Source organism: Sorex fumeus, unplaced genomic scaffold, assembly GCF_029834395.1.
Source record: "Sorex fumeus unplaced genomic scaffold, SorFum_2.1 ptg000067l, whole genome shotgun sequence".
Taxonomy (NCBI): Eukaryota; Metazoa; Chordata; class Mammalia; order Eulipotyphla; family Soricidae; genus Sorex; species Sorex fumeus.
Window position 1 is genome coordinate 1,115,634 of NW_026606124.1, and position 11,417 is coordinate 1,127,050.

At 50.1% G+C, this 11,417-nt stretch overlaps 1 non-coding gene across 1 annotated transcript; it reads left to right on the top strand.

The window, feature by feature from the left end:
* Nucleotides 1–2,648: 2,648 nt before the first annotated feature.
* LOC130036894 (U6 spliceosomal RNA) lies at nt 2,649–2,755 on the top strand. Its single transcript, XR_008794466.1, has one exon. It is a non-coding gene; the product is annotated as a U6 spliceosomal RNA (small nuclear RNA).
* Nucleotides 2,756–11,417: the final 8,662 nt, after the last annotated feature.

Genomic DNA, 11,417 nt, shown 5'->3' on the forward strand with positions numbered 1-11,417 from the left:
AGAAACTCTAAGACTGACTAGGTCAGGGAATAAGCTCAACAAACTGCTGTAATAAACTGAGTGGAGCTCATTTTTTTTGCTGTGTGGTTTTGGCCACACCCTGCAATGCTCGGGATTTAATCTGGACCTAATCTGTATGAAGGGCTCTATTCTGGTGGTGCTCAGGAGACCATATGGGATGCTGGGGATCGAACCCAAGTTGGCCACGTGGAAGGCAAATGCCCTCCCCACTGTACTAACACTCTGGCTCCATGTATGCCTTACCCTGTGGTCTTACATCCGTGCAGCACATGCCCGTGTCCTAGAGGTCTGCCTCAAGTGTCTGCCTCCTTTACTGTGTGTGGACAATCAGGTTCTGAAGCACAGACAGCACAGCAGGCCCCGAATTGGGAGAACCCTGCCGGCAGCGTTTCCCTAAAACACATGGGCAGGTCATCTAGGAAGTGTTCGTTTGCAAGTAGGACAGAGGAGGCCCGTGGTCACAGTTACTCTCCAGTGTTCACAGAACCTATCATCTGTCTGTCTGTCTTCTCTGAAACTGAAAAGAACCTGTTTGGCATTCTGAGTCTGGAACCTGACAGAGCTATTCTTTACGCAATCAAACACTACCCGTGACCTGCCATAGTTTTTGCTCAATGAAAAACTGCAGAATAGGGTAGAATAACTATCTTGAAGGGCAATACTGATACTACAACTCCAAATTGTTTGATGAGGTTTTCAATTCCAATCATTCTGAGGACACTTCCCTTGCACACAGATGACCGAGACCCGGATTTGATCCCCAGCATCCATATAGTCCCCTGAGCCCATCAGGAGTGATCCGCTCAGTGCAGAAATAAGAGTAAGCCCTGAGCACCAATGGACGGACCTCCCACCCCTGAGAGAGAGAGATTCCAATTCCAATCGTTCTCCTCACCACTGCCACAAATACGTCAACCAGGAGGCATTTATTTTCTCCCACGAACCTGGCATGACTCTGAAGATACCAGAACTGCCTCACTCTTCAAATACCTCCAATTTGAAGAGGTCTAACATGGAATTAAAATCTCTCCAAATGAAACATGATGTTTGAGATTTTCCCCCCATGAGGCGCAGGCTTCCTCCAGGATTGCCCATGCAGAGGGAACTCCTGAAATCAACTAAGACACTGCAATATGTTTTAACTTCTATTTTTCAAAAACCACACATGATAAGCTTATTATTATAAAAATTTATTGCCAGGTCAGAGAGATAGCACGGAGTGTTAAGCCTTGCATGTGAATCATCACAGTTCAATCCCCAGCATCATATATAGTCCAAGCACTGCTAGGAGTGATCCCCGAGTGCAGAGCCAGGAACAAGCCCCACTACCTTCCCATTGTTCATCGATTTGCTCGAGCGGGTCCAGCAACATCTCCATTTTGAGACTTGTTGTTACTATGCCTGGCATATTGCATACATCACGGGTAGCTTGCCAGGCTCTGCCATGCGGGCAAGATACTCTCGTTAGCTTGCCGGGCTCTCTGAGAGAGGCAGAGGAATCGAACCTGGCTCGACCAGGCTGGCTGCGCACATGGCAAACGTCCTACCACTTGAACAAGCCCCCACATACTTAAAAACAATGCCAAAACAAAACCAAAAAACACATATTAAAAAGTAGTAATTACGACCAAGGAGAAAGTTCAAAGAACTGAAGTGCGTCCCTTTCACATTTGAGGCTTCAAGTTCAATCTCCAGTACCCCATGATCCCCAAAACAACACTGGGTGCAGTCCTGAGCAGCAATAAGGGCCCCCAGATCTGACTGCTGCTAGGGAGATATCCCAAAAAAGTAGCATTACATTAGCAAGATTTCATGAGCTCTTCAGTGTTTCATGTCACAAAGAAAATGTATCATTTCCTTCTAATAACTGTGAAGTTTTACCAATGAACTATGGACCTTTTCAGTTTGCATTCTCTAAAACCTACCACTAAAGACAGACTATTTGAAAATCTTGTGAAAATCTTGCTATCCCAGTCGAACACCTAGATATTTACTAATGACATCTGAATTTATTATGCGTACCATTTATAGTTTGCATTTCTACAATTTTAGAAATTCCAATTTCACAATGTATATCAAATTGCACCACTAGCAAGAAATGTTTGATCTTCTACAAAACATAGACATCAAGCCTACTGAATGTTCACATGACTCCCTGGTGAAGAATTTTTTGCTTCTTTAAAAGTAGGTTAGGTGATGTATAAAGGTGAAACAAGGCCTCAAGTCCCTTCATCTTATTTATCTTTAAAACATTCCTGTAGGGTCCAGAGAGAAAGCAGAGCAGCTTGCCTGAAGCACAGCTGACACGCCCCCCCCCCAAAAAAAATAACAAAATAAAATATTCCTGTAAAGGGTATAAATAGAAGTATTTATGAAATCAATCCTTCAGTGATGCTTAGATACCCAGGAAGAAGTCTATGGACAGACATTATTATTAGTTTTTTAATCATACCCAGAGGTGTTCATGGATCACTCCTGGCGATGCTCTGAGAACCATCTATGATGGTGGGGATAAAACCGGGGTCAGCTGGGAGCAAGGCAAGTGCCTTCCCCGCTGTACTATCTCTCCAGCCCCCTAAACACTAGGCTTTAAACCTTAACATTTAATATTTAAAGTACCATATCCAATGCTCACTTCAGCAGCACATATACTCGAAAGCTGGAACGACACAGAGAAAATTAACACGGCCCCTGAAACAGTGACAGGCAAAATCGTAAAGCATTCCATATTAAGAAATAAATAACTGTGTCTGTTAGGACCTGTGGGATACTGCCGTGACTGCCTTTTGAGCATGTGGTGACAAGTTCAAATGTCTGGTGCCTCACATGCAGCAAGCAGTCTGCCATTGGTATTCCCAGCCACACAGCACCCAGGCCTGTGTTGGCTCCACAGTGGGGCATGAGTTCAGGTGAGCACAACCAATAAACAAGCCGCAGCACAGCCAGGAAAAGCCAGCACTAGAAAGCATGTGTGCGGACACTGCGGTGAGTACTGCAGCCACAATCCACAGGCCTCGATGAAAGCGTGTGAACCCGGGAAGCTTAGGGGAAAACACTGCGAGGCATGGAGCACAACCCTCAGTGAGCATCTCAGCAACCCACAACGGGACATTAGCAGGATACAAGGAATCATCTGTGAGTGCCACAGCCAGGCATGCGCACACCCCTCAGTCATCACATCAACAACGATGAAGGAAAGTGAAGCAAGAGGAAGGGATGAAAACTAAACAGGACTTTTTTTTTTAAGTACTCTATCATTGGGCCCTGGTCCCCAAAGTTATTCGTAAATGCATTGGTATAATAACACTGATCATGTTACCATTCATAATACACCAGGTTGAATGACTTACAGAGAATAAAAACAGCGCAACAAAAATAAAAGTGGGGGAGGGGGGCACGAGGGGAAAGGGGACAAAGAGTGGGTAGGGCACTTGCTTTGCCCGCCACAGACTGGGATTGATTCCTGGCACCCCATATGGTTCCCTCAAGCCCAGCCAAGAGTGATCGTTGAGCTGAGGAACTGGAATAGACCCGAGCACCACTGGGTGTGGCCCCAGAACAAACAAACGAAAGAAACTCAACATTTATTGAAAGCGTATTAAAGGACAGGAGCAGTGCTAAATGCTTTAGCTCCACACCCACAGACACTTGGATGGACATTTATGAGAAGGGAAGGACCTCTTTTTTTCCTGTTGTTTTGGTTTTGGAGGGTCACACCCAGTGGTGCTCAAGGGTCACTCCTGGTTGTGCTCAGGGGACCGTATGTGGTGCCAGGAATCTAGCGGGGTCGGCCACACAGGAAAGCAAGTTCCACAACTGCTGTGCTCTCTCTCTTTCTCTCTGGCCACCCCCCACTTCTACGGTGTGGTCAAAGAAATACAGGCTTAGCAAAATGAAGCAATCTCTGAAAGGACACGCAGAGCTGGGAGAGCCCTCCAAGCAGTCTGATCACACCTCCTCCCGCAGAGACAACTGTCCAGTTCGTGTGAACGGACCCTCCTGCAAAAACTGCAACTCCAGAACTCTTCCAGCAGGTAACTATTCCAGCACTCGCCTCAAACAGTGGAGGCAGGCAGGCTTTGACGCCCCTCACTGCATGTGGTTCCTCCAAGCCCAGGAGTAAGCCCTGAGCACCACCAGGTGTGACCCCAAAGCAAAACGAAACAGAAAATAGCAACTTCCTTAGTGGGTATTATTCAGATCAGCTGGATGGAACACAGTTCTACACCCTACACACTGAGAGGCTAAGTCACAGTTCCCAGGAACAAAAAAAACACCAGGCCGAGAGCACCAGCATGAACTTGGGTCAGGGTGTGGTCAGCGTGAAAGCTCGACTCTGGACCAACCACTCAAAGACGGGCGATCAGGATCCCAAAGGAACCCTTCTCTGCACCTCACATTCCCAGTTCCTAACGCGGCCATAAGGCCAACTCCATCCTTCTCCCCTGGACTCAAGTTGGGGCAGAGGAAGCAACTTCAGGTTGGTGAAGTCAGTAAGGTCCTCAGTCACAGTAAGAGGGAGGAATCACTATCTGGCAGGATGGCACCTACTGAACGGAAAGTGACAAGGCACACACAGTATGAGGGACCTGTCCACTGGTCCACTGGGGACTGGACGGGGCTCCAGGAGGTCGGAGCCCCCGACAACAGCAGAGTGGACAGGGCCGGTCTTCTTTCTGCTCTCTTTCCCTCCCAGGAGGCCGAAAGGCGCGAATGAATGGGTGGCGGAGGCTGGTGCCGGGCCTCCCGGCAAGCGGCCAAACCTGGAGTCCACTCCACTGCTGCCCAGCCTCCACCCTGCACGCTGCTCAGCCGGAGCGCCCGTTCCCCCGGGGTTCCCAGGGGTCCCCCAACACCTGATGGCCGCGCAGGGCACGCGGGGTTAGCCCTGCTGGACGGAGACACGACGGTGGCCAGCACCTGTCAAAAGAGGGCGGCGGCGGCCGAGGCTCTTCCGAAAGCCCTTTGCAGACTGGACATTCCAGGAGCCTGGACACGTGCAGCAAAGGCCGCCCCCCGGCCCGCCAGCCCTCCAGCGGCGGGGCGCGCAGGGTGCCACCGCGCCCCACCCACCCCCGGCTGAGCCCGGGACAGGCCCAAGCCCGCACGACCCGCTCCAGGGGTCCCCTACGGGCAGCCCCCAGCCCAGCGGGCGGCCGCGCCTCCCCTCCCCCAGCTCCGATCTTCACGCCCAGGTGAGGGGCCGGGGGGGGCGAAAGGGCGTACCCCGCCGCCATCTTGTCCCCGCAGCCCCCACGACGCGCGGGGCCGGCCCGCGCCCGCCCCCCCCAGCCGGCCCGCCCCGGTCAGCGCGACGCGCGCCCCCCGCGGACACTCACCCCGGCCGCCCTGCGCACTCCGGGGCGGCTCCGAGCGTCCCGCCGGGAAAGGGGCGGGGCCGCCGCGGGGCGGGGCCGCCGGGGCCACGTGGTCCGCGCGGCCCCGCCCCCAGCCCGCTCCGCGCACGCGCACCCCGTCCGGCCCCTCCCCGGGCCCCGCGCCGAAAGCCCGGGGGAGCTCGGGACCGGGTGCGCCCGCGTGGGGCTCGCGCGCGTCCGCGTCCCACGCCCGGGACTCTCCGCTCCCGGATCCCACCCGGCGCTGTCCGCCTTGTCGCCCGAGCCCGCCGACGGACGGAGGAGCTGCGGGTCGGCCTGCGACGTCCCCACCCGGGGAGGCCCCACGGGGGACCGCGCCCGCCACGCTCCGCGGAGACGCTGCAGCCACGCGCGAATCGCCGGCCAGTGGCGCGTCTCGGCCGCGGAGGCGAAACGCACACGAGTGGTTGGATGACTCGGTGGAGATTCAATCACGGCTCGGAACGGAATAGAAAAGAAACGCCGCCGCGCAGACCTTGATTATCAAATGAATATTTCCCCCCTTTGCTCTTTTTTCCCCCCGCCGCGAGGTCTGGGCTCCTCGCCCACATTTGGGGGGAGTAAGCGGAGAGCCCCCGGCTCCAACTCAAAATTGGAATATAAGCGCCGTGACGGCGGCAGAAGCCGTATGGTGGACTCGGCTCTAGTTTTGCTCTCTTTTTTACCAAAGTGCTCTTTCATGCACTTAGCATGTTTATTGAGCACCTGCCATAGATGCTTTCTAGATACTTGGAGTTCATTAGCCCTTTTATTTTATTCAGGGGGGGACACTAAGGACTGTGTTCAAGAGATCCTTTCCGCCCAGTCTTGGGAGACCATAGACGGGTGCTGGGGATTGAACCCAAGTCGGCTGGGTTCAAGGCAAGCACCGCCTACCCTCTATACTATCATTCCAAACCTCGTAAGCTTTAGTATTGTTGTTACATGATGGTTTGGGGTCACACCCGCTGCTCAGGGCTTACTCCTTACTCTGTATTCAGGGATCATTTTTGGAAGTGCTCAGGGGACCATATGCGGTGCTAGGGATTGAACCCTGGTCAGTGTGTGCAAGGCCAATGCCTTGCCCACTGTGCTATCTCTTTTATCTCCCTAATTAGCTTGTTTAAAACCTATGTCTTTGATTGAGAAGGGACCAGTATAACAATAATAGCTAGAAATGATCACTTTGGAGAGGAACTGAGTGTTGAAAGTAGGTAAAGGGATATACCTTATAACCTTTTGGTATCTGTATTGCAAACCATAATGCCCAAAAGGGGGGCGGGGAGAGAGAGAGAGAGAGAAGAGAGAGAGAGAGAGAGAGAGAGAGAGAGAGAGAGAGAGAGAGAGAGAAGAAAAGTGCCTGCCATGGGCAGGGGCAGGAGAGAAACTGGGGACATTGGTTGTGGGAAATGTACACTGGTGAAGGAACAGGTGTTGGAACATAAAACTGAAACCCAATATCATGGACAACTTTGTAATTGTGTAACTGCCATTCAATAAAAAACAAAATGAAATTAAAAATTAAATCCCTGTCTTTCTTCCCCCCCACTCACACGCTCCGTTTTGGGTCACACTGGCGATGCTCAGGGGTTACTCCTGGCTCTGCACTCAAGAATTACTGCTGGCCGTGCTCAGGGGACCATATGGGATTCTGGAGATTGAACCCAGACCTGCCATATGCAAGGCAAAAACTACCTGCTGTAGCATCGCTTAGGCCTAAACCCCTACCTTCTTGGAGACAGTAAGTTACCCGGGAACAGGAGGTGATACACTCTAGAGAGTACAAAATAACTCGTTCTGGAAAATAAAGTCGGAGATTTCCTGCAGTTGTACTGTGCTCAAAGGGCAGCCTCCCTTACCCATGGATAAATTGGAGGCCCAGTTAAGTTTCCAGCACCAGTAACCGTGCACCGGAGAAATATACCCACCGCCCACCAGTAACCAGTCTTGCCAAGAGTAACCACTGCCCCTCCCTCCTGGCCAAGCAAGCTGTATGTGGCCCCAGATCAAAATGATTTGTTTTTAAAGATTGGGGGTCGGGGGTGGAGGTGCAGCTGGCAGCTGGAGGATTAGTATAGGACTGAGTGTTGAGCCAGAGGTAAGCCTGCAGAGTATGACCTAAAACAACATAAAACACAACGCCGCCCATGAGCTACTCCTCTCTCCCTTCTCCGTCCCCATCCCTTAAGGCCTGAAACCGCAGGTTTCCTTCAACAGACCAGGCTCCAGCACCCTGGGGAGCTACTCCAGCTACTCCAACTACTCCAGCCTGAGAGTAGCGCCCAGCACTGGTGGGTATGGCTCCAAACCCAAAATAAATAAGAAAGCAAATAACCCTCAAGCTTCTGTCATGGAAATCTTCCACCCAGCCCCTCTTTAGTCTCTGCTTGCTTTCTCCTCTTCAACTGGCTACCTCCCATTATCTAAGCAAAGATGCCTCCCAGTCCACAATTTATGCCCTCTGGTTTGGTTTCTGCCTCGTCAGAAATAAGGAAAGCATTTTTATTGGGGGGATGGGGGAAGAGGGAGCAGGTGGGGGTGATATGCTTTGCTCAGAGCTGGCTCTGTGCTCAGGAATTACTCCTGGTAGGGCCTGGGGGAATTCTATAGGGTGCTTGGCTGCGAGAAAGGCCTTACCCACTGTACTACTACCATTCTTTCTCAAATCACTAGGGTAGGGACCATTCAAACTGCAGATTCGGGGGTGTTGTCATAAATACCTGACTTGGGTTCTCTGCATGGATTGACAATCCTTCCCTCTGGAAACAGTTTCCTTGCCTTCTACGGAAAACTGCACTGATCGCAGTCCTCTGTCTCCACAACACTGTGCCCTTTCCAGAAATGTCCATGTAAGATTCCAAGTAGTATAAGTACCTCATCGCCAACCCTCCAGAGAATTGTTCCCCCTTGGACATCTTATTTCTGGGTGATTGCATTATTTTCCATAACTTCAAGAATCAACTTATCTTTCTGGGCTTGAAACACCAAATAGCAATATGTGATCACATCTGAAACCTGCGGGTCTATTTTTCCTTAAATCTTTCCATCTCAGGACCTTTTTCCCCCCTTTTCACCCAAGAGATGCAACAAGAGCCAAAGCTTGACTCTGTTGATTTTTAATTCATTTTTGATCGTTGGACGCTCAAAACCTTTTGCCATGAGCTAATGCTTCATGCTCCTTCACCCCCACACTTAGCTACAGCATCCATTACCCTAGATTTAGTTCACAAAAATTGGGGGGTGGGGGAGCAGAGAAGAGTTACAACACCCATCCAGGCTTGCAGCTTTCCCTCCCCCACATTCCTTAGCATTTGGAGTTGGCGTCCCTCCCCGCCCTCTGCCTCCAGATGCTAAAAACCTAGTCTCAGACTCAAGACCCTAGGGGAAAGGATGGGACAGCAGAGGCAAGTGAGCTCCCATGACAAGAGCCACACTCAACAACCCAGGGCCCAGATGACCGCTCATCTAGCAGTGGCCCCGTCAGAGAGCAGGGGGACCCAAAATAACTCACCTACTGGACACCAAGTGGAAACTTAATGATGTGAAAGAGTTACATGGGCATCATAAGGCCGAACCTTCTTTTTCCCTCTTTGAAATTCAAGGAATTGATTACATGGACTTCAACAGGGATTCATCTCAACATCACACCACACGTGTGAGTGATCTATGTATCATGAATTGGAGGATACCCAAGTGTTCTGTGAATTAGAGAGAGTACAGGATTGGAGTACATGCAAGACCCCTCACACTACATGGTCTACCCAAGCATCACTGAGCATAACTCTGGAGGCCCCTGAGTACCGCCAAAGCGGCCTGGGTACCTCCCAGATCTACAGGGCATGTGCTCTGAGGTATCCTTGCACCCTAGTGTTGAACCATATGACCTGGAAGGCCTAGAATTATCAGGAGTGGTTCCGAACCCCTGAACACTGCTTGGGGGCACCCACACACAAAGAAATCATAAATGCACAGTAAAATTGCAAGCTGCAAAATGAATATTTAAAGATCTGTTGCATTTCTACACAATTGACTTAAAGAAAGAGCAATCAGGCAAGGGGGAAGGGTCCATTCATAATTACATCCAAAAAGAATAAAATGGGACGAAGGAGAGAGCTCAAAGGGTCTGGAGTGCATGCCTTTTAGAAATGGGCCCTGAGTGTAGCGCCCAATAGTGTGTACGTCCTCCCTTTCCCTGCACCACCCCACACCCTACACCCCTTACAATCCCATCACATTTTCAGGTTCAAGCATTGAGCCATCAGACCTGCAGAAAGGATCAAATATCATTGAGAATAATCACAGAATACTCTGACCACTTATTGGGAGTCCCCCACTGCATCCAGAAATAAAATGTGAAGAGATACATTTAATCAACAAGATGAGAGACCTGTACTCTGAAAACTGTAAAAACTGTAACTGTAAAGTCTTTGTTAAAAGAAAACTTAAAAGACACACAGAGGGGGCTGGAGCACAAAGGGCAGGGTGTTTGCCTTGCATGTGGCTGACCTGGGTTCGATTCCCAGCATCCCATATGTTCCCCCAAGCACCACCAGGAGTAATTCCTGAGTACAGAGCCAGGAATTACCCCAGGTGTGACACAAAAAGACAAAAATGAATAAATAAATAAAATTAAAATAGAAAAATGTCCAAAAAAAGACACAAAGAAATGGAAAGATATTCTGCGTTCACAGACTAGAAGAATTAGCATTATTAAAATGGCGAAGCTACCCAAACAACCTACATGTCCATTAATGGATGAGTGGATAAGGAAGAGACATGCACGTGTGCAGTGGAATACAACTCAACCAAGCCCTGCCAGGAGTGATCCCTGAGTGCAGTCCAGAGTAGTCCCTGAGCACTGCCAGGTTTAGCCCAACCCCATCCCAAAAGACTGATTTTAGAATCAGATAATATGATTTTGTAACCCTGCGAAAATAATTAAACCTCTCTAAGTTCCAATTTCCCTCCTATGTAAAATGGAACAATCATATCAAGTGGAGTTGTTGGTTGGTTGGTTGGTTGGTTGGTTGGTTTAGTTTGGGAACCACATCTGGTGTTCTTAGGGCTTACTCCTGACTCCGCTTTCGGGCGTCACTCCAGGTGGGGCTCAGGAAACCAAATGGGGTGACCAGGACAGAACCTAGTCAGCCACGTGCAAGGCAAGCACCTTACTATCTCTCTGGCCTCAAGATCAAATAGGTTTGGGGTAGTAAGGGAATAACCACCATTATCCAGCACTTAGAAAAGATTTGCATCTAGTTAGAGCTCAAACTATATCAGAAATTATGTTTATTCTCTTACCTAATCTCACAACAACTACACCAGGTCAGTACACTATGCAAACACCACCTCCATTCGGCCTCCCTGTCCTTCCCCACCTCCTGACTTCTGTCTTCTTCTCCCTACAGAACGTTCCTGCTTCTCTTTGCTGCTGCTACTCCCCAGCTACCTCTCAGACCTGCCTAGGATTTCCCTCCAGTTCCTCTGCAGCAAGCTCAAGTGTCCCTAATGAGGGCTTCCAATCCTCTTCTCACAAATTCTCATAGATCTCTTTGAAAACAAGGAGCAAGCAGGCACTGGAATACCAAATGGGGTTTGAGTGAGGGTTACCACAGCACTAGAGAGCATATTTTGTATACGTGAGGCCCGGGTTTAAGTTCCAGCCTCTTGGTCCCCTAAGCACTTGCCAGCAGGGACCACCATGTACTGAACCAGGACAGAGCTTGTTCTTGAGCACTGCTGGGTGTATTTCAAAGATATAAAGAAAAAAAAGTGGGGGTTACTAACAGACAATAATTGACCTGCAGAGGGCTTTGATTTTTGTTTGGCTTTGTTTTGGGTCCACACCCAGCAGTGCTCAAGGCTTACTTCTCACTCTACACTCAGGAATCACTCCTGGCAGACTCAGGGAACCATTTTGGGTGCCAAGAATTGGACCCAGGTCAGTCACATGAATCAGAAAGACAAAGCCAAGGGATCTGCCCTTCATGATTCAGAGCTCTGGGCAGTTGGTCAGGATGTCCACACAGCCATGGAGGA